At 40.7% G+C, this 20,368-nt stretch overlaps 1 protein-coding gene across 2 annotated transcripts in view; it reads left to right on the top strand.

Annotated features, from left to right (window-relative positions):
• The window catches only part of LOC126272465 (vesicular glutamate transporter 1-like), a 155,772-nt gene that overhangs the window by 51,354 nt on the left and 84,050 nt on the right, over positions 1-20,368 (top strand). The window lies entirely within an intron of this gene.

Raw genomic sequence — 20,368 nt, 5'->3', positions numbered from 1 at the left:
TGTATATCCACCTTTCGCAGCAATGCAGGCTGCTATTCTCCCATGGAGACGATCGTAGAGATGCTGGATGTGGTCCTGTGGAACGGCTTGCCATGCCATTTCCACCTGGCGCCTCAGTTGGACCAGTGTTCGTGCTGGACGTGCAGACCGCGTGAGACGACGCTTCATCCAGTCCCAAACATGCTCAATGGGGGACAGATCCGGAGATCTTGCTGGCCAGGGTACTTGACTTACACCTTCTAGAGCACGTTGGGTGGCACGGGATACATGCGGACGTGCATTGTCCTGTTGGAACAGCAAGTTCCCTTGCCGGTCTAGGAATGGTAGAACGATGGGTTCGATGACGGTTTGGATGTACCGTGCACTATTCAGTGTCCCCTCGACGATCACCAGAGGTGTACGGCCAGTGTAGGAGATCGCTCCCCACACCATGATGCCGGGTGTTGGCCCTGTGTGCCTCGGTCGTATGCAATCCTGATTGTGGCGCTCACCTGCACGGCGCCAAACACGCATACGACCATCATTGGCACCAAGGCAGAAGCGACTCTCATCGCTGAAGACGACACGTCTCCATTCGTCCCTCCATTCACGCCTGTCGCGACACCACTGGAGGCGGGCTGCACGATGTTGGGGCGTGAGCGGAAGACGGCCTAACGGTGTGCGGGACCGTAGCCCAGCTTCATGGAGACGGTTGCGAATGGTCCTCGCCGATACCCCAGGAGCAACAGTGTCCCTAATTTGTTGGGAAGTGGCGGTGCGGTCCCCTACGGCACTGCGTAGGATCCTACGGTCTTGGCGTGCATCCGTGCGTCGCTGTGGTCCGGTCCCAGGTCGACGGGCACGTGCACCTTCCGCCGACCACTGGCGACAACATCGATGTACTGTGGAGACCTCACGCCCCACGTGTTGAGCAATTCGGCGGTACGTTCACCCGGCCTCCCGCATGCCCACTATACGCCCTCGCTCAAAGTCCGTCAACTGCACATACGGTTCACGTCCACGCTGTCGCGGCATGCTACCAGTGTTAAAGACTGCGATGGAGCTCCGTATGCCACGGCAAAGTGGCTGACACTGACGGCGGCGGTGCAGAAATGCTACGTAGCTAGCGCTATTCGACGGCCAACACCACGGTTCCTGGTGTGTCCGCTGTGCCGTGCGCGTGATGATTGCTTGTAGAGCCCTCTCGCAGTGTCCGGAGCAAGTATGGTGGGTCTGACACACCGGTGTCAATGTGTTTTTTTTTCCATTTCCAGGAGTGTGTTAACAAAAGGATAGAATGCTACAAGTCATACCAGAGACGTTGAGTCACAGACAGGCACAACAAAAGAATTACTAAACACATAAGCTTTCAGCCAGAAAGCCTTGTTCCGAAATAGACAACAGGCACTCATACACATTCACGTAAACGCAACTCACACAGACACACACCATAGAGTAACTGTCTCTGGAGTGAGCATTCACATGCGCAGAACAGATTTTGTGTTGTCGACTTACATTGCCAGCCTTGTCGCGTGTTCTCGGGACTACGTGTGTTTGTCCGTATAGTGCCCTGTATATTTAGAATGTCACTACATCCCTAGTACAGATGGATTCTTTTGGTACGCTGGCCAGTGTGGCCGACAGGTTTTAGACGCTTCAATCTGGAATCGTGCAACCGCAACGGTCGCAGGTTAGAATCCTGCCTCGGGCATGGATGTGTGTGATGTCCTTAGGTTAGTTAGGTTTAAGTAGTTCTAAGTTCTAGGGGACTGATGATCTCAAATAAGTCCCATAGTGCTCAGAGCCATTTGATTTATTTTCTTTTCGCACGTGCCGTGGAGTATTTTCTAAACATTCATGGTGGTGTCTGTTTGTTCTATATCGTGTCTCCCTACAGCTTTCGCGCAACGACGCTCTGAGCGTGTTTTTTAGGGAATTATCTAGTTTGAACCTGGGACCTGTTGCCGGTAAGGAGACGCCAGACCACACATGACATGTAGAATTCAGAAGAGTTCAGTGAGACTAGCGATGATATAACCAAATACTAAATGATCTCAGCGTCAGCTCCACTGCACTCCCTGTAATCTAGGTTTAATTTAAGTTTCACAAAAGAGAAAACTATCAAAATGGTCTACAGTGACCCTCAATTATCTTTAATAACTTATCTAACTTGTCGTAAATTACAGTGGCTGATGTGGCTTCTCAATAACTGTTGTTGTTGTTGTGGTCTTCAGTCCTGAAACTGGTTTGATGCAGCTCTCACTGCTACTCTATCCTGTGCAAGCTTCTTCATCTCCCAGTACCTACTGCAACCTACATTCTTCTGAATCTGCTTAGTGTACTCATCTCTTGGTCTCCCTCTACGATTTTTACCATCCACACTGCCCTCCAATACTAAATTGGTGATCCCTTGATGCATCAGAACATGTCCTACCAACCGATCCCTTCTTCTGGTCAAGTTGTGCCACAAACTTCTCTTCTCCCCAATCCGATTCAGTACTTCCTCATTAGTTATGTGATCTACCCATCTAATCTTCAGCATTCTTCCGTAGCACCACATTTCGAAAGCTTCTATTCTCTTCTTGTCCAAACTATTTATCGTCATGTTTCACTTCCATACATGGCTACACTCCATACAAATACTTTCAGAAATGACTTCCTGACACTTAAATCTATACTCGATGTTAACAAACTTCTCTTCTTCAGAAACGCTTTCTTTGCCATTGCCAGTCTACATTTTATATCCTCTCTACTTCGACCATCATCAATTATTTTGCTCCCCAAATAGCAAAACTCCTTTACTACTTTAAGTGTCTCATTTCCTAATCTAATTTCCTCAGCATCACCCGACTTAATTCGACTACATTCCATTATCCTCGTTTTGCTTTTGTTGATGTTCATCTTATATACTCCTCTCAAGACACTGTCCATTCCATTCAACTGCTCTTCCAAGTCCTTTGCTGTCCCTGACAGAATTACGATGTCATCGGCGAACCTCAAACTTTTTATTTCTTCTCCATGGACTTTAATACCTACTCCGAATTTTTCTTTTGTTTCCTTTACTGCTTGCTCAATATACAGATTGAATAACATCGGGGAGAGGCTACAACCCTGTCTCACTCCCTTTCCAACCACTGCTTCCCTTTCATGTCTCTCGACTCTTGTAACTGCCATATGGTTTCTGTACAAATTGTAAATAGCCTTCCACTCCCTGTATTTTACCCCTGCCACCTTTAGAATTTGAAAGAGAGTATTCCAGTCAACATTGTCAAAAGCTTTCTCTAAGTCTACAAATGCTAGAAACGTAGGTTTGCCTTTCCTTAATCTATTTTCTAAGATAAGTCGTAGGGTCAGTATTGCCTCACGTGTTCCAACATTTCTACGGAATCCAAACTGATCTTCCCCGAGGTCGGCTTCTACTAGTTTTTCCATTTGTCTGTAAAGAACTCGCGTTAGTATTTTGCAGCTGTGACTTATTAAACTGATAGTTCGGTAATTTTCACATCTGTCAACACCTGCTTTCTTTGGGATTGGAATTATTATATTCTTCTTTAAGTCTGAGGGTATTTCGCCTGTCTCATACATCTTGCTCACCAGATGGTAGAGTTTTGTCTGGACTGGCTCTCCCAAGGCCGTCAGTAGTTCCAATGGAATGTTGTCTACTCCAGGGGCCTTGTTTCTACTCAGGTCTTTCAGTGCTCTGTCAAACTCTTCACGCAGTATCGTATCTCCCATTTCATCTTCATCTACATCCTCTTCCATTTCCATAATATTGTCCTTAAGTACATCGCCCTTCTATAGACCCTCTATATACTTCTTCCACCTTTCTGCTTTCCCTTCTTTGGTTAGAACTGGGTTTCCATCTGATCTCTTAATATTCATACAAGTGGTCCTCTTTTCTCCAAAGGTCTCTTTAATTTTCCTGTAGGCAGTATCTATCTTACCCCTAGTGAGATAAGCCTCTACATCCTTACATTTGTCCTCTAGCCATCCCTGCTTAGCCATTTTGCACTTCCTGTCGATGTCTTTTTGGAGACGTTTGTATTCCTTTTTGCTGCTTCATTTACTGCATTTTTATATTTTCTCCTTTCATCAATTAAATTCAATATTTCTTCTGTTACCCAAGGATTTCTACTAGCCCTCGTCTTTTTAGCTACTTGATCCTCTGCTGCCTTCACTACTTCATCCCTCAAAGCTACCCATTCTTCTTCTATTGTATTTCTTTCCCCCATTCCTGTCAATTGCTCCCTTATGCTCTCCTTGAAACTCCGTACAACCTCTGGTTCTTTTAGTTTATCCATGTCCCATCTCCTTAAATTCCCACCTTTTTGCAATAGCTATATAAAAGAAAAATCATCACGTTTCAGATCTGAGTTTTAATTAACGATCGACACTAGTATTACGCAAAAAGGGGGTGTAACAGATGAGACTTCTGCAGTTCTGAGTGAAGCCTTATGCGCTCAAGAATGTGGCATCGCGTGCGTTCATTACCTTGTCGGTGTTTAGGCAGTGTCAGGGCGGCAGCGGCCGGCGCACCAGCCATCCAGCTCGCCGTCTCGGAACCAATTCTCATCTAACTTCTCCTTACTACAATTTACCGAAGTTAGTTTAAAAAAACTATCTGGCTATGTTTTCATCTGACCAATCAGGGTCTCAATGTTAACCTTAAGCTCCGCCTACCAAAATTCTGTCTATCCAATGAGAAACGTTATACTTTTCGTGGTGGGGCAATGTTTTTAAAGTTTGCAACGTAGTGTGGTCCTTTTTGCGTTATCGTAAGATCTATACTGTTCTTCTGGAGGGCTCTATGTCTTAACATTGGTTTGGGGGGTGGTCCTTGACGTATCTGAGACGCGAAAAAGTCTCACGCTAAAACTTGCGGGTGGTAGTGGCCCTTTTTCTGTTATCGTAAGATCTATACTGTTTTTCTGGAGGGCTCTAGCTTTTAACATGGGCTGGGGGTGGTCCTTGATGTAACAGACGCGAAAAAGCCTCACGCTAAAACGTGCGGGTGTTAGACTTAGCGGTAGGCTAGCGACGTGAATGTCCACACCGTCCGTTATTGTAGAGCCTTCTAGCTTAACACGGTTCTGCTCTCGGCTTCTGTCCTCGTTTCTCCCCTCGGAACTGCGTCTGCCTCACGGTGGGAAGGTACGACATGCATTTAGGCATTCTTGTGTTAGTCTGTGGCATTCCATTTGCTCACTCGTTACTTGTATTACTTTGGTTAATTTAATGTCACGATTTATTCGGAGCTATGTGACATACTAGTAGATTTGCTTATTATGTCAGGGTTTTCATGGAAGGTGTTGGATTTGACTGACACCTTACATATCACCACCCTTCGAACTTAATTTTTGCACTGAATGTAGGCAATGATTGAATCGTTGTCTAAGTCAGTCAAAAATTATTCCGCTGCCTAAATTTTGTTGCCTACTGTTCAGCCACGTTATTCTGTTCTATGCTAGTTTGTATTACTAATTTATATTTTTATGTTCTTCCACATTATAATTAAAATGAGAAGAGAATATTTTTATACTATTATTAATTTTTTAATTATTTTCTTTCTTTATTTAAGTGTGATGTTTGTTTTTTAAGAAGTTTGTTATCGAAAGTGAGGAGTCTTTCACATTGATTTTCTTAGAAATATTGTTTTTATAAATGTAGTAATTAAGTAAAATCTATTCCTAACACATTTTCTAAATATCATGTACAAGAAAAATGCTTTTGTTTCTAGACACTCATTTCAACATTGTTACCCTAACAAATAAGAATTGTTTCCAAGAATTGCTTTGACAAAGAAATATACATACACAAGTATTGAGATATTTTCCTACTAAATGTTTAAAGAAAGGAAAACATCCAACAAGATAATTTTTTATTCTTTGTTTTTATAAGGAGAAACTAAGTAAAACATAGTTATTCTTTCATTTTTATGAGGAGAAAATAAGTGGCATATTGTTTCTTTATATACTGTCCATTTCAGAACTAATGACTTATTTTTATCAATAGTCTATTCTTTATTTAAGTCCATAGTCAATGACTTATTTTTTAGTTTATTAGCTGTTTGGTGTGCTTAACTTGTTTAGTTTTTCACACGTTTCTTTTGCACAATTCCTACATCACGTAATTTCATTTCACACATTCACACAGTGCTATGAATGTTATAGCATGAGGTTGGCGAATGTTTTGTTTTTGCACAAAGGTGATGGACTTGAGCGAGATGGATGTGGACAAGTATTTGATGTACAGCTTTGTTCATCGTTCCTTGTTGGCTTTTCAAGTGTGTGTTGCTGTTGTGGAGGTCCCATAATGGAATGGAGCTGTGAGTGCAGAATCTCGTGGTTTACTGGCTTTATATGCGTGAAAGTCATCGTTATATGTCGCTGAAAGCGGTCGTTTTTCGTTTTAATACTTCGCAGACGACTAGTTTACAGTAGGATAGGGATTTGGGAAGGTATGTCGTCTATTCTTCACACATCTTCTTTCTTGGTCTCAATCTTGCGAATCTTCAACTTCTGTTCTTCCTGCTTTTTCTCTGCTTCTTACTTGCTTCTTGGTTCTTCTCTGGGCAGGATATGGAAATATTTATTGATAACTAGTCGCTTTGAAGTTCTCCTCTTAGTAACAGTTTGATAAGTTGTTTGGGCGTCCCATTTTTACTTTGTGGAAGTTTTCTTCAGTTTCGTGCATCAGCGTGCTGTTTAATAACAGTAGTGTGACTTTTACGCATATTTTTTGCCAGCGGTGGCTTGCCCAAGCGGTCTTCTCGTCTGGCCGTTTTTTGCTCGCTCCGTTCATTCGGAGCTCGGAGACCCTTCCGGCATTCGCCGTCCCAACGCCGTCCCGCCGCGTCTCAGCAGGGATCTGTCGCTGTGCGGCTCGGTGTTCCATCCCAGCAGGGTTCCTCCTAGTGGGCAAATTTATTGCCCACTTTCGTTACAAGGGCTTTCTGTTAGTTTCGCTGTCCTTTCCCTTCTCTCGACGCTCCTGCTATGTAGGAATCGTGTCTTGCTAATTACGTCCTTTTCTTTCTTGATACATCTCGCGTTGCAACTTGTGGGTCGTTGCATCTCTTCCTTGCTGGAGTTTTTACAATGGTTCTTACAAAAGTTTTACTAATAATCATCTAACATATGTCTAGTATCTACTTGTTTTACGCCTTCTTAAAAAGCTTTACAAATTTAGGCGCTCTTTCCATGTTACAATTCTAAGATATTTGGAGTCTTAAAGTCTACTCAAGAATCCTCAAATTCGTTTTTTTTTGTGTAGTGTCGTGGTGTATAGCATATTAGTATTTCATGCTGTTAGACTATCTACGCTTTATCCCTTCACCTTAAGCTATGGTACTATTGGTGTTATTATTGAAACTACTTTCTTTTTCCCACCTTCCTCTCTCTTCATTCTTCTCTCTCCTGACGATCTTATCTGCAACATAATCTTGAAATATTGTGCTGATTATTTACCAGTAATAAAAGTAATCTTCAAACTTGTACTGAAAGTGTTTAATACTCCCAGCCATAAGTAAAAACACCTCTGCTTTATCTCGTAAAATACCCTCTAATTCTCTTTTACTGTGTTCAGAAATACCTTGAACTTCTTGCAATTTTTCGTCGATTTCTTTATGGACTTCTAATATGAGTTGAGGCGATTCCCCCTTTTGTGCATACCATTCTAATTCTTCATCCTCTTTATCTCGCATCATTCTTAATTGTTTGTTTATAACTGGTATTTCTTCTAATTTTAGCTTTTGCTCAAAGAGAAGTGTGACATTCCCGAATGTTACGCTACCTTTCCCCATATCTATTATCGCTCGTCTCTCATTTAAAAAATCTGCACCTATAATCAAATCTACAGTTAGTTTAGGTATAATCACGAAGTTGGCTTCGATCTTTTGACCTTGGCACGAAAGAGTTAACCTTGTTTGTCTCGTAACCTCCGCAGCATTGTTTGTAATAGGACCTCTTACTTTAATCTTACGAGTTTTCAGAACTGGCAATTCCTCATTGGCATTACACTGCATGAATAAATTTTCTGAGATTGCAGTCAGTTCACTTCCGCTATCAATTACAATATTGACTGGGATATGCTTTACCATGGCCTTCACAATTGGTTGAATTTGAAAGGGTTGGTTCTGTTCTTCTTCTTCTTGCATCAACGAATCCTCCACTGAATCATACATGAGTCTTTTTAGGAATTTACCTTGTGGTTTCGAACTTCCTGTAGGATAAGCTTCGACTGCTACTTCTCCCTCTTTTATTTCCTCTTCTCTATTTCTTCCTTCATTTACGCTTTCTTCTACATCCTCTACTTTTTCCTCGTCCTCATCTATCTTCTTCTTCTTCATCTCTACTTCCACATAATCGCATCTAAATGCACTAATTATCGCTTCATAACTTCCTTCATTATATACGTTGGGTTGTGTGCCCACTTGTAACTTATTTTCAACTTCTGTCGACTGCGCATTATCCTCATTGAATTCGCTTTCCCTGGTTTCCATCTCAAATAGCTCTGCAATACTCATTACTTCGTCCTTTCCTCCTACATTCGTTGTGCATGCCTCTGGTAATTCATCTTCCTCGTCAGTATTCTCCCGATTAATTTCGTCCCAACACGATATTGATATTTTCTTGTCTTCGTTTTCATCTGGTCCCTGCGGATTTGTTTCTTCCTTCTTCTCTTCTCGTGATAAGATTTTTACTTCTCTGGTCAAGGTGCTGCAATTGTCCTGGGTCGGTGTGTCATTCTCTTTGGCATGGGCGCTTAGCTGTCAAATCGAACTTTTATTGGGGTTTGGTGGTCTTACCTCCACCTCTTCTATCTGTATTCGCTTTTCTTGTTCAGCTTGTTGATAGTGGTTTCTTTATTGATAATTTGTCGGTCTATTGGTTCTCCAGTACCCGTTCCGGTTGTCATTATTCCCTCTGTAATAGTTGTTTCCGTTCCTGGGTGAATTATAGTTATTGCCATATTCTCTTCTAAATCCATAGCCGGTTCTTTGTTGAAATCTATTGTCGTTTCTTGGTGCGAAATTATCACGTGGTTCGTAATTATTGTTTCGTCGTACTGCGTCTTGTGGATTCCACTGCTTTTTGCTTTCGTTTTCACGTGCGCTTCGTCTTTTCTTGCGTCATCTTCCGAAAATATGAACTCTAGTTCCCTTAGAATACCTTTAAATGCTTCGACGTCATTGCCTCCGCGACCTACTAATGATTGCTGGTATTTCAATGGTAGCTTCATCGAGCATAATTTAATCAACTCTCCGTCACTGTATGGTACATCTAAGCATTGATTTTTGTTTGCCATTACTTCGAAAAATTTCACGGGACTCTTCTCTCCTGAATTTTCAAAATATTGGTTCTGTAATAATTCGTACTTCACTCTGTTCTGTGCTTCCCTTGACCAATATCGTGAGAGAAACTTCTCTCTGAAATCTTCGTACGATCGGCATGTCGCTGCAACATTCTGCATGGTTTCTGCGACTGTTCCTGACATGTGTGCACATATAATAAAATCTAATTTGTGTGCTAGCATCCAGTGTTCTGGTAATCCTACTCGGAATTGATCAATAAAAGTTCGTGGATGTAATGAGTTTCCTTCTCGAAAGTGTTGAAATTTTCTGACTGTGAGGAAATGATCGTTGTCGTACTTCGTCATAGTTCCATATGAAATTCGCGGTTCTTCGCCACTTTTGTTTCTGATCATTTCTCTCGTCGTTCTTTCCGCTTGTGGTAAATCCATTGGATATTGTCCACTGTAACTTTCGCTTACCCGCGGTGCTGTCTGTCTGATTTCACGTATGTTACTTTCCGCCTGTGATTGGAATCGCAAATGCGTAATATCTTCGTTAATTGCTTGTTTTTCCGGTGCTGTTACAGATACGGATGTGGTTGCAAACTCAGTGCTTGTTCGATCTTGTTCACTACCCTCTTCAATGGTTTGCAACAACTCTATTCGCAATTTCTGAAATTGTCGCTTTGTTTGACTATGCGGTTATTATATCTTTTCAGCGCTGCTTTTGTGATACGTTTGTGTAACACACTGTTTTCAACAATTTCACGCGCTGTACCTGCTGCTTGTCTGGTAATTTCGTTTATCTGTTTCTTTAGTTTCTTGACTTCTCCCTGGGTGTTGTTACGTAATGTTTTGATCTCGTCCTGAATGTCATTACGCAATGTTTGTACGTCCACTTGTACCTTGTCAATGTCTGTTCTCAATTGATTGTGACCTGTTATTAAGTTTCCTATCACTTCTCGAGATTCTTTGGCCTCGTCTTCAATATGACTTAGGTGTAACTGAATTTTTTTGTTTTGTTCTTTAATCACACGCATTTGTCTCGTGGTTTCTGCATTCTGAATTTGTATTTGGTTCGCTATGTCTTTATTTTGCCTTATCATGGTTACTGTAGTTTGTTGTAATAATTCTGCTCGCATTCTTTGTACTCTGTGGTGAGGGAGCTCTGATTACTTGTACCATATGTTCTACGTATTCAAGACGTAAGTTAGAATCCTCATCGACTGTCTCACTACTTTCCTGCTCGTCTGTCGTATGCTGACCCAGGTTTTCTGTGCCTTGGCGTACATTATGCTCGTTATGGTGCGTTATCTGTCTTATTTCTCGCGATACTGCATCGTCTGTTGTACTGTCCTCTATTCTCTGTCCATTTTCATGCTGGGTCTCTACCTCAATTCGGTCAAGGTCTCGATCTGCCATTGCTAATCTTTCCGAATCCCTTATTTTCTGTTTTAAAAGCACTTCACGCGCACTACTTCGCGTCAACATGCGCTCATACGATCTCACGCGTTTCATAAACTTTTTGTTCACACGACTTGACACTACCAAGACTGACAATCCATTCACTTACTTGTTGGGACGGAACCAACTTGTCAACGATGTATCCGCCACCTGCGCGCTTGCATTGGAGAGAAAGCTTAATTCTAACAATTTTCAATATTCATAACTTAATTATGCTATTGTTTCTGCTAGACTAATTTCTGTTTAATACTTTGACTATCTATCGCTGCAACTACTGTTTTCGACTATGTATAACTTTAGAAAAAAAATTTACTACGAAAAATTTTTAGCAGGATATTTTTCTGACCTAGTTAGGCATGTGGTCGACCTTCAATCATGGTATTTTACCATCCTGGCAGGGTCGCCATTTTCTAAACATTCATGGTGGTGTCTGTTTGTTCTATATAGTGTCTCCCTACCACTTTCGCGCAACTACGCTCTGAGCATGTTTTTTAGGGAATTAACTAGTTTGAACCTGGGACCTGTTGCTGGTAAGGAGACGCCAGACCACACATGACATGTAGAATTCAGAAGAGTTCAGTGAGACTAGCGATGATATAACCAAATACCTAATGATATCAGCATCAGCTCCACTACACTCGCTGTAAAAGAATCTTAATACTAACTAAATTTAGTGGAAGGGGTTCAAGGCTTTCCTATTTTTAGTTAGGTGGTAAAATAACGTCGAAAAAGCAGTTACGTTTACCATTGGAAATTTTATTCTACTCACAAAACATTGTTTATAAATTGCACAATTGATAAAAGGAAATGTTTCAATACAGGATGGTAAAAACCAACTGCGTTCAACAAAAATGTGAACGAATATTCCCTGAATGGGTTTCCAAGTTCTACAATGGATCGAAGGATGACCTATGCCATATCACATCTATAATCTAGGTTTAAATTAAGTTTCACAAAAGAGAAAACTATCAAAATGGTCTACAGTGACCCTCAATTATCTTTAATTACTTATCTAACTTCTCGTAAATTACAGTTACTGATGTGGCTTCTCAATAACTATATAACAGAAAAATTATCGCGTTTCAGATTTTTACTTCAAGTGGCAAATGTGAACACCATGAGTTTTTATTAAAGATCGACACTAGTATTACGCAAAAAAGAGGTGTAACAGATGAGTCTTCTGCAGTTCTGAGTGAAGCCTTATGCGCTCAAAAATGCGGCATCGCGTGCGTTCATTACCTTGTCGGTGTCTAAGCAGCGTCAGGGCGGCAGCGGCCGGCGCAGCAGCCATCCGGCTCACCGTCTCGGAACCAATTCTCATCTAATTTCTCCTTACTACAATTTACCGAAGTTAGTTTAAAAAAACTATCTGGCTATGTTTTCATCTGACCAAAATTCTGTCTATCCAATGAGAAACGTTATACTTTTCGTGGTGGGGCAATGTTTTTAAAGTTTGCAACGTAACACAGACACTAAAAAGTCTCACGCTAAAACCTACTGCTGGTGTGGTCCGTTTAGCGTTATCGTAAGATCTATACTGTTCTTCTGGAGGGCTCTATCTTTTAACATGGGTTGGGGGGTGGTCCTTGACGTACCTGAGATGCGAAAAAGTCTCACGCTAAAACTTGTGGGTGGTAGAGGCCCTTTTAGTGTTATCGTAAGATCTATACTGTTTTTCTGGAGGGCTCTAGCTTTTAACATGGGCTGGGGGGTGGTCCTTGACGTAACAGAGACGCGAAAAAGCCTTACGCTAAAACGTGCAGGTGGTGAACTTACAGGTAGGCTGCCGACGTGGGTGTCCGTCCGCTATCGTAGGGCCTTCTGGCTTAACACGGTTCTGCTCTCGGCTTCTGTCCTCGTTTCTCCCCTCGGAGCTACATCTGCCTCACGGTTGGAAGGTACGACATGCATTTAGGCATTCTTGTGTTAGTCTGTGGTATTCCATTTGCTCACTCCTTACTCGTATTACTTTGGTTAATTTAATGTCACGATTTATTCGGAGCTATGTGACATACTAGTGGATTTGCTTATCATGTCTGGGTTTTCATGGAAGGTGTTGGATTTGCCTGACACCTTACAATTTATATATGTTGCGCAGACATTTTAACACTATCCATTTTTACCTGGAATAGACCAGCTACGTAACTTTTAAGGGCAAGTGATATTACATTCTGCTTCTTTGCGATAGGTGTCACACTTCAGATGCACTCGATTTTTGGTAGTTTTCGGTATGATACGGCACTTTATAGTATTACAGAGCCTGACGTACATTTTTGCAGTGACAGTGTTGCAAAACGACTTGACAGTACTTTTGCAAGTGTCTAAAAACATCGAATTTGCCACACATTAGCGATTGTATCCCTGCTAATTTGTCCTTTTTTCTCTGCTATTTCTGCGTATTTATTTTCTCGTTTTTGCGACCTAAAGCACAATTTTTCTTACTGGTAACACTTTGAAGTATTTATTTAACGCATATTACGTACTTGCTCCCAGTTTCTTAAATAAATAGTAGACTGAGTAATCTATATACATAATCGACAAATCACTGATAAATGCATGGAGGACAGTATTTACTGAAACAACTAACCATTCCCTTTCCTGTTCCACTAGCACATTTACGAGAGGAAGCGATTGTTCGTAAGCTTTTGTACGAGCCGTTATATCTATTATATAGTCATAAAATCTTAGAAAAATAGGTCTACAGAATCGAGCCTTAATTATAATGCGACTCAAAATTTTTAAACATATACAGTGTCTCTTACTAATATGATAACTACATTAGAGCTACATGGTATGTACCCATGAAAAGTTACTATCCCTCCTTTCATATATTTTTCTTTGCATCTGTAGCACCAACAGTAATTCACCATCGCTATTACACTATCAACAAACGGTGAAACACAACAAAAACGCTTGATATTATAAACTTCAAATGCTGCAGAATGCACAGACGCACAGCGAAGTCCCAAAACACATGAGAATCCTGTGTTAATGTTGACAACATGGGCAGAACTCAATGCTCACTCCAGAGATATTTACTCTATGACACACACACACACACACACACACACACACACACACACACACACACACTCACACACGACCACTGTCTCTTTCCAGCCCCTGCAGCCAGAGACAGGGGTCACATGTGTGTGAGCTGCATTTGCGTGAATGTGTGTGTGTGGTTTTTGTCCATTTCGGAAGAAGCTTACGTGTTCAGTACTTACTTAGGCGAAAGCTTATGTGTTTAGTAATCGTTTGTTGTGCCTGTCTGCGAAGCAACATGTCTATATGGTGAGTAGCAATCTATTCTTTGCATAATATTGCCATTATTACATCCTGGATTTTCCATTGTTAGACTTTTGTCTTTCGTGTGATACAAACATCTTTTTCTTGATTGGTAGAAAATCTGTACGAAATTGACGCAGACAAAAGGAACTTCTGTTTAGCACGACAACTACATAAGAACAAACTTACAGACAGCATGCATGTACCTATATTTCTTGGTTGTATATTTGATTTCATGTATTGTCCCAAATGTTGTTTCCTATGTTTGGTTAACCTGTGATATTTGTCTTGTTTTGGAGCCACATGTAGAGTTGGGTAGGTGTTGTTGTTGTCTGATTTTGTGGAAAATTAGTCAACTTCAATTTTATTTTATTGATAGGAGAGAACATCAGTGCTACAGACTGAATGAAGTTCACGATTTTATATTCTGAGAGATAAATTACGACGAGCAAAGATGGATAGATACAAGTAAATAAACGTTTCTAAAGCAATGCTGATGAAAACTGCGAAGTGTGATAGTAGAAAGTTCACGTAAATGTCAAGAAAATGGAATCAAGGACTGAACAGAAGAACTGAACATAGCTCCATTGCCGGGACACACGTGAAGAGCAGTACACGAAATCGCCACTAAGGATGCAAAGAAAATAAAAGAAGCTAAATGTGTCTGGTGACAACAGCCTTTCATAGAGTCACAGGGACAGAATTTGTACTTTAGGAAGGTATCAGTGGCCTATTTACTAATAAGTTGGTCGGTTGATTTGCATCACTATGCTTGTAACTCTGTTTTCTTTACGCTAATTTGAACTTCTGTTGAGATTACGACCTCTTGTTTTTCGAATTCACACTCATATCGGCCATTCCCTCATATGGATTCATGTTAATTTCTGTTTCAGAACTCAAAATTCGAATTAACTACATTGCTGCTCTCTCCTGTCAGTCAGATAAAGTAAAGATGCTCCTTAATTTTCGACAAAATCAGAAGACAACATTAACATGACGTTGGTATGCAACACTGACACAAGAAAAATCACATCGATGAACCACGCGCAGAAAACGAAACCACAACTGAAATAATATCCAAAGTCAGACTCTTTTCTGTCTGTAAGTTTATTGCTAACTACTTGCCATGCCAAATTGTTGTTTCATTTGCACACGTTCATTGTGGAAAAAAATTTTGGCTCAAGAAAACAAAACATGGGTGCATAATAATAAACCTAGCTACTGCCATTTACTAACATCACGTACACTGTTACGGGAAAGACATTTATTTGGTTTGTAATTAGTAACAGTATCATAAATCATAAAATAATTGCAATTAAGTGTCACTCCTAATTAATGACAAATAAAAGGATCATGTCAGTATGGTGACTATTGGGTAAGAGTGCAGTTTTCATTCAGCTACATCTGTTTCATGAGGGTCCAGCATGGTTTAGGGCCCTCATCTTCCGCTTGGTTGCCAGATAAGGGCGTTTATTTGGGATCCTTGTCATTATAATTTACTACCCAATCAGGTGGTGGTGGTGGTGGTTAGTGTTTAACGTCCCGCCGACAACGAGGTCATTAGAGACGGAGCGCAAGCTCGGGTTAGGGAAGGATAGGGAAGGAAATCGGCTGTGCCCTTTCAAAGGAACCATCCCGGCATTTACCTGAAACGATTTAGGGAAATCACGGAAAACCTAAATTAGGATGGCCGGAGACGGGATTGAACCGTCGTCCTCCCGAATGCGAGTCTAGTGTGCTAACCACTGCGCCACCTCGCTACCCAATCAGAGTAGCTATTATCCTATTGGTTACTTCCCAGATAAGGGTGTTTGTTTAGCATCCTGATAGCAAATTTACTACCCAATTTATTATCCTTATTACTATAATTTATCCCCCGTTTATTACTCTAGGATCTTTACCCAGTATGGCATCTGTACATATGTGTACCAGCAGTTAAATCTCGGGATGGCAAAAAACATTTTTCAGGTCACACAAGACATCATCAACTCTGTGCTAAGTTTAAAATGGTGAAATAGATTGTTAAACATAACCACATCACATGGCATATTTATTTAAACACTTACGAAGTTTGTTATTACAGTGGTTTTATGTGGCACACAAAGGACTTTTTTACTTCCGTACGTGAAAGGGAGAATCTCACACAAGGCTCTACACCAGAAACAACGAAAACTGCACATATTCGTTTCTCATTGCTGTTTGCCGCTGCGCCATTCTGCTAACCGCTTTATCTTGTTTTAATGTGCTTGGACAAAAGGAGGATGGAGGCTATGTCTACACTTTGCTTAAACACAGTGAGGTCTACAGCAGTTGTCTGGATATTACAACTGGTGGTCACACGGCTTCAACCGCGCCTAGATCTTTTTATGCACAGACACAGACAGATTTTGCAGCTGTAATAGCATTATAATTTTTATTGCATTCACCGGCCGAAACCGGCGGCGAGGTGTCAAATTTCTTCCACAACAGCGTCTAGGTCACATGGAAGCGTGTGCCAAGGATTGAGTATTATTTCCAGAACACGTAGAATATGCAACAAATCAACTAAAGTAGTCCGCCTACACCCCGTTGCGGACTAATGACAGGGATGGAAGGGACGGCCCGAACCAGGCCTCTGTTCCTGCTCCTGCTCCAAATCTTGACGGTGCCGAGATTTTGGTCCCCCCCCCCCCCCTTCCACCGCTACTCAAGCCAGGTCGTTTTTAATCAACTCCTAAATAAGGCCAAAATATGTCCAGCACATAAGAGACGGTTTAGAGTTGGAGCCGCCATACATATAGAGAATGAACATAGGTACCCATGATCAGGGCATGTCAGTTGCCAACGGGTGCGCTCAGAAGTTTTAGAATTTTTGTGAAACATTTCAAGAAACTTAAAAAACTTGTAATGTTATTTTATTAAAATGTGTATGTGTTTGTTTATCAATGAATATGAAATGCGTAATGTGTGTGTTATTCAAATTTACTGTGTGACGTATTGTTGAGCAGATGGTGTGCTTAATCAGTTTTACTGTAATCCAAAAAAATTAAACAACTTAATCTGGAAAATCAGTACGCAGTGTTCATAATGAGATCAATTCTTCTGAAATATACTCAGTCTAGTGAGCACCTAATTCTGTGACCCTGTATAATAAACTGATAAAATTCCCTGTGCAAATAAACCATGGCACAAATATTTTTTAGCTTTAGAGTCGCAATGGATGTAATCTTGGTACTCTATTCTGTCCACAGTAGGCACAGAAAATATTCAATCTTGGCACGGCGAAGTGCAATGCCGGCCGTAAAATAACTGCGTACAAATAATATCAGTAGATTGGCCGATAAATGAATAACCTTCCAAACGTTCAGTGAAATCCTCGATTTTGGCTCAGCGCTGCGCAATGCTGCCCACATTGAAGCTGTTACAAACGGTAATACTTTTCTGATTCTAGCACATTAATATTTTTTCTGACTCTGATTGGAAAATCAGTTCTTTCAAAAAATATTCATTGGATTTAAATAAACACGACATCTATGGGGATGAGGTACTGATAAGGGGATATCCTAAGACCAAATACTTCAGCTTGAAAATTGTATTCAAAATATTTATTTATTTATGCATTTATTTTACCTGGCAAGATTAGGGCCTTCAGGCCCTCTCTTACACCTAACCAGGCATACTCAGGTTGAACGAGTTACAGTTTCTACTTAACATTAAGGACATATAGCCTATTATGCTGTATTGATGTTAAAGAAAAAAATAGATATTATAACAGTAGTATAATGATAATTATAACAATAAAAAATAATTATAACAATCAATAATAATAATAATAATAATAATAATAATAATAATAATAATAATAATAATAATAATAATAGTAATAATAATAATAATAATGACTATGTATATGAAAGTAAACATACTTTTCTTTTCTGAATGTCAGTCCCATTGTTAGTTGGGAATTTTCTCGTTATGTTCTTGCAGCTTGTGAGTTATTCTCATCGAGCAGAGACATAAGACGATAGAATGGGGTGAAAGAGATACATAAGAGGTAGATAGGTTAGAGGAAGAGAAATAGAACGGTAAAATTCGAAGCTGTGATGAAGAGGAGAAAGAAAGAGATGGGAGGGGCACAAGAATGGTGGTTATACCGTCCCTAATATGTAAACTTTGAGTTCCCTCTTGAATGTTGAGTAGTTCTGGATAAGACGCAGATCACAGGGGAGCGCGTTCCATAGTCGTATGGCTGAGATGGAGAATGACACGGAGAAAGATTTTGTGTTATGTAAAGGTACAGCCAAGATGATAGACGTATCCGATCTGGTGTTGCGATTGTGGAATGACGATAGGTGTTTAATGTGAGAAGATAAGTATTGGGGGCACCAGTGGCTAAGAAATCGATGAAGTAAGCACATCGTGTGGAGATCGCGTGCCGTATGTGGGCGTATCCAACCTAGCTGGGAGTATGAAGGACTGATATGATCATACAACCGAATATTGCACACGTATCTAACGCAAGCATTCATCACTAGCTCGAGGCATCTAGAATTTTCACTATTTGTGCCGTGTTGAACTACATCGCAGTAGTAAAGATTAGGCAAGACTAGTGTTTGGACTAATTTTTGTTTAACATGGGTTGGAAATATTTTTCTAAACTTTTGAATTGCATGTAGGGAGGAGAGCGATTTCCGGCAAGCTGTGACTGTTTGTTCTTCCCAGTTTAGGTGTTCATCCAAGATTATTCCAAGGTCTTTTACTGTTTTTTGGTATGGTAGTTGGGTACCATTGAGGAGTATTTGAGGGACTGTTTCGCGAAAGTACCGGCTGATTAACTTTGGATGAGATATAAGTATGACCTGGGATTTCTTGGGGTTTAGTTTCAGACCTAGGTTCTGTGCCCATCGAGAAACAGAACAAAGATCTGCGTTCATACTCGCTACTGCGCCAGCAATGTTTTTGGGGCTTGCACTTATGTACAGTTGGATGTCGTCGGCATAAAGATGGTAGTTGCAGGAGTGAATCACTGAAGAAATATCATTAATGTACAGTGAGAAGAGTAGTGGACCAAGGACGGAGCCTTGGGGAACTCCAGAGCGCACGCTTTTCCATGATGACTTTTCCGACCCACAAATGACTTGTTGACTTCTGTTTTTGAGGTAGCTGTCGAACCATTGTATTGCGCTGTTTGAGAAATTCAGCTGTTTCATTTTAATTAGTAATATATCGAAGTCAACTGTGTCAAAAGCCTTGCTAAAGCCAAGCAGTGTTAGGATAGTAGCTTCGCGTCTGTCCATAGCATGTTTAATGTCATCAGTTACTTTGATTAATGCGGTTGCTGTACTATGGTGCTTTCGAAAGCCTGACTGATATTCGTCATGGATGTTATGAGTTTTGAGGTAATCCGTCAGTTGTTCATGGACGATGTGCTCTAGGGCTTTAGAAATTGCAGGTAGTATGCTGATCGGCCTGTAGTCACCTGGCGACTTAGGGTTGTCAGTCTTGGGTATAGGCTTAATTAAACTTTGCTTCCACTCAGTAGGATATGTACTACTGACAAGAGACAGGTTGAAGATGTCTGTGATAACTGGAATAATAGTGTCTACGACGTTCTTAATCATGCCAATGCTCACTCCATCACTTCCTACTGCCTCGGAAGAGATTCTCATAATTGCCTTGTGTACTGTGCCGGTAGTGACATGTTTTAGGAAAAACTTGTCTCTCGAGAGATTGATATCTTGGGGCTGGTAATTTGTCGCTGCGTGGCAGTTTGCAGCTGTTGAGAAGAAATCGTTTAATTCTTCTGCAGACGCTTGATAAACAGCGTCAGATCTTCGCTTCCCTATACCGAAACTGCGCAGCTTTTTCCACAGTGCAGCTTCTCCTTCACAGAATCTGGCATGAAACATTTTACAAGAACTTCTCAACTGTTCTACAATTCTCACTTACAGTCGTAATTAAAAACACTTGGATTATTACATGAAAAAATGTCTGACATCGTTTGACAAAATTGACTCCAAAATTTAACTTCACTGTATCAGCATTACAAAACACACAAAATATTACAAATCGGGCATACGTAACCAACCTACAAATTAAATATGAATGGGAAATACTTGGTTCCTACATTCAAGGGTCATCACTGTAAAAATTAGCTAAATCCACATTGCGCTGCTGCATATTTAAAACTAAATATACAAAATTTCATTTCCTTACAAATTTGTTCCAGTTGCTTTACGTCTGAGTTACAGTATCACTCATCACTTCATTTTATAAAAACTGTATCACGCTACGACCATTGACCAACAGCTAAATTCTCACAGCTAGCCAGTAGCATCCTACCAATGACAGAGTGCGACGGAATAGC

The sequence above is a fragment of the Schistocerca gregaria genome, chromosome 5 (genome assembly GCF_023897955.1).
Source record: "Schistocerca gregaria isolate iqSchGreg1 chromosome 5, iqSchGreg1.2, whole genome shotgun sequence".
Taxonomy (NCBI): Eukaryota; Metazoa; Arthropoda; class Insecta; order Orthoptera; family Acrididae; genus Schistocerca; species Schistocerca gregaria.
Note: the sequence above shows the minus strand (reverse complement) of the source record. Positions and strands in the feature narration are given on the sequence as shown.